The sequence below is a fragment of the Astatotilapia calliptera genome, chromosome 6 (genome assembly GCF_964374335.1).
Source record: "Astatotilapia calliptera chromosome 6, fAstCal68.1, whole genome shotgun sequence".
Classification (NCBI taxonomy): Eukaryota; Metazoa; Chordata; class Actinopteri; order Cichliformes; family Cichlidae; genus Astatotilapia; species Astatotilapia calliptera.
In genome coordinates, this window is record NC_137427.1 from 34,589,047 (window position 1) to 34,593,154 (window position 4,108).

Sequence of the window (4,108 nt, forward strand, 5' to 3'; positions counted from 1 at the left end):
AAATATTTTCTGCTAGAAGTAGAAAGAAGTGAGCTAACTAATACTGGGAAAGTCAAACTTTATTTTATTTGGACTTTGCTACGAGTTTAATTTCCACCTGTCTCTCTTTTCTTTTTTGAAACCCAGAATTCACTTTTAACCAGAGTTGGCAAAAGTACAGACATTCTGTACTTAAATAGAAATACAAATACTACTTTTAAAAAAATACTGCAGTATAAGTTGAAGTACTGATTCAACTCTTTACTCAAGTAAAAGTAGAAAGGTACCGGCTCTGAAATGTACTCATGTAAAAAGTATCTCTTTCTATGTGCAAAGCTAAACGAACTGTATGTAATAACATAACATCAGTTGATGGGAATACAAACTTTAGCCTAACTTTTTTTCATTCTAATTATACTTAGCTTGAATCTGAAGAGTAGGGAGTAAAAGTAAAAAGTAGTCAGAAAAAAAGAACTACTTAGGTAAAGTACCTCAAAATTGTACTTAAGTAAAGTAAAAAAAACAACAATTTATTGTACTGTACTGTATTTCAGGTGTCACAGTAAGCACCGTGGTGGATTTGCGCAAGAGAATCTATGGTGGTCACGACTGTCAAAATGAGCGTCACTATCACGTGAAAGTTATTTCACAAAAGGATGGAATAGCGGGCTACTGTGGCGGCTCACTGATCCATCCACGGTGGGTTTTGACTGCAGCTCACTGCCAGGAGAGTGGATGGTGAGAAATCTACAGTTTTTACATAAAGAAAAGTCATTAACAAATTGTCCTGCAATGTGTCTTAAAATACTGAAGCAAAAATAATTACCAATAATTTTTCATAGCAACAATAAGATAATAACAACATTCATCATTCTCATATTTTAATAGTACAGTCACGATTTCTCTTGTGCAGGACTCTGAGTGTGATTGTTGGAGTTCATCCAGGTCCAGGACAGGTCCAGGAAGTGGCAAAGAAAAAGCCCTATAAACAAAGCATCTTTGACTGTCTTCAGTGTCGTTAAGACAAACATATGGAAGATAAATATCTTTAATAGAAAGCATGACATCATGCTACTGGAACTTTCTGAGCCACTGACTGGGATTCAGCCTGTAGCCTTACCTGACTGTAACAACCCTCCTAAAAAGTGAGTTTTCATGAAATTACTGTGTATTCATTCTTGAGATGCTGATATAAGATGTTTCAGGTTCTTATGTTAATGTTTTGATTTTTTTCTACCCAATGATTACCTGTGCCAGATGACTGTTTTTTTTTATTTGTTTTTTTAATTAAATGTCACAATTTCATATTGGTAATTCTTTAACTTTGTATTGCAGTAGTCAGAATTCCACATACTGTTTTTAACCCAATCACACAGCTTCAATAACATTTCTGTATTTTTAGCATATTATTATGAAGTACTGGGTCGGCAGCCTTTTCAGAATTTAGTCTCCCTCTTCTGGGCGACTGGCTTCAGAGTGGTGGACAGTGAAGCAAGGTTAATCTGTTAGTGATGCACGCTGAGCCTAATTTCTAAGTTTTCAGTGTTTCAGGTGGCTCTCTTGTTACCTGGTAAGATCACCATGGAAATATGCTCCTGTTGAGATTATGTTCAGAGTTTTTGTGTAAAATGAGCAGGAAGCATCAAATTTTCATTAGTTATTTAATTTATAGTATGCTTTAAACATGACATAGATTGTCTGCTGAACTAATAAGTTTTATATAAGCAACTTGTTAAGACATACATTACTAACACCATCAGTTTAGGAGCAAACAGGTTAGGTTGAATCTGCTCTGCTTCACACTGCTGGAAATACAGCTAATACAACACAGATTAGAAAATGTATCAGTAACATTTGTAAACTATTTATCAGCTGTTCAATCTACAAATTTCAATTTGATCTGGAGCCAAAATAAAGTGACTTCCTGGCCTTCTTTATTAAGCTATGGGCATTGAAAACAGTGAGTGACCTGTTTTAAATGTACGCCGTTTAAAGTTTCAGATCTCCAATGTGTGGCTGTCATGTTAGATTTAAAACAGCAGCACCGATAGCACAGTGATGATCAAATCATAATGTTTCTGCAACTTTTCTTTGATTTGCAACACCAGCGTTGTATTTTGCTGTTATATATTTTTATATTATTTATAGCACACACACACACACACAACCATCTCTAGGGTATACAGAAAGTGGCATGAAAATGTAAAATATCCAGTGAGTCGCAGTTTTCTGGATGAAAATGCTTCGTCAGTGCCAGATATCAGAATGGCCAGCCTGCTTTGAGTTGATGGGAAGGCAACATCTCGAACACTTAAAATAAAATCGCAGGAAGGTTAAGAGCCTCTGTAACCACATGTATCTTTGTTTTGTTTTTTAAACACCATCTAATATGCTTAACACAACTTAACACATTAGACATAAAGACATAATTCAAAGCAACATCGTAGCAAGATCTGCAACATCTCTTCAACTTTTATTTTGAGTGTATTTTTACATTTTGAGTAGATGTTTGCTGGGTTTCTGCTGACGTCAACCCATTTTTGTGATCATACTAATTTGCCCTGTCTGACTAATGCTGACAGTCTATGGCTGAGAGGATTGCGCCTAATTCATGGATTCTGCATTGCTTGAGAACTGTTTGCTCATCAAGATGACCAAATCCCAAGACTGTAAAAAAACCGCTCTCAATTTGTTCATTCTTGTGTTATAAGCAGACCTTGACTAAAAAAATTGTATCTTGTGTAAATCTTTTTTACACACACAAAAAATCTCATCTATAGATGCACAAACATAAAATTTTCAGAGATTTTGGTTCATAAGGTTACAAAACTCAGTTCACAACTACAAATTTCCCACGTGTGGGACTAATAAAGGTTATCTTATCTTATCTTATCTTATTTGCTTTACAAGTACAAAGTATTTATGACCACAGTTTGAGCCCATACAAATGGAGCCAAGCCATGAGGCAGTAGCAGGTAAATGACAGTGAGTTGTTAATGCAGCAGAAAGTGTCAGAATTTTCCTTGTGAATCAAACATATTTATAAGCTTCTTAGTAAAGCTGTGTGGAAGCGACTTGGTGACCAGAAAAAAAAACATAGTATAGATCATTTTGAGAATAAAGTTGAAATTTTGAGATTTATTAATTTATTTGATGTTTAAAACACATGGATGGACCTGAAAGTAATTGATTATTATTTATTGGTCTGTTTCTAGAGGAGACGTCGTTCAGGTTGCAGGACTTGGTGGGTATAGGGTAAATGCGACAGGCCACACACGTAAGAAAGTTTTTTGATGAATTATTTCACAGTTTATGCTAGACTTTACTTTGGTTTCTGTGTCTGTTTTACAGTTACATTCACGTTTTATTTGACTACTGTAATATAAACAAAGATTTTATATTTTATAGTAGATATACTGTATGCCAGGTTCCTTGTTTAAAAATCATTTGGAAACATCCAGAAAAAAGACAAAACATCAATCTCCTCAAGATTTTAGTTTTTGAAAGGTTATGAATGACTTTTGTTCTTTGGCTTTTTTCTCTAGTTGATGATGAGCCATTTAATCTCCAGTGTGCAAACATGCATGTTGTTGACTGTGAGCCTACCAGAAACTCTCCATGTTTTTCAGATGTGCCGTATAACAACAGGCTGTGTCTGAAAGAACCTAATGTAGATACACGTAAGGTAAGTTGACTGCTAACATTACTGTATATCATCTGTGTATGTTTTAGATCTTTTGGAAGAAACTTAAACACAAATTATATTTTTCTCTCTCAGGGTGATTCTGGTGGTGGAGTGATTTACAACAACATGATTTATGGTGTAATCAGTGGCAGTGGTGTACGTGTCTGTACCAGACCAGCTGTTACTGTGAATGTTTGTTCTTACATGAAATGGATAAACCAGACAATTTATCCAAAAAGTAATGGAAAATAACTGAATGAAAATAACATCCAGAATAAACAATCATCTCTACATGAAACTTGTGTGCTGTGTGTTGTTTCTACTCTAGAACATCTTCATGTTAACTGCAAATTGTGAACCTTTTTCTTTGGTCTAAAATATTGTGTCAGATTTGCAGCTTGTGTGTTTGAATGTGGTGTCAGATGTGTAGCAGCTCATCCTGTT

General features: G+C 35.0%; 1 long non-coding RNA gene across 1 annotated transcript; it reads left to right on the forward strand.

The window, feature by feature from the left end:
- The first annotated feature begins 533 nt into the window (after positions 1 to 533).
- Positions 534 to 1,282, forward strand: LOC113024608 (uncharacterized). Its single transcript, XR_003272691.2, has 2 exons — positions 534 to 717; positions 893 to 1,282. It is a non-coding gene; the product is annotated as an uncharacterized LOC113024608 (long non-coding RNA).
- The last annotated feature ends 2,826 nt before the right edge of the window (positions 1,283 to 4,108 follow it).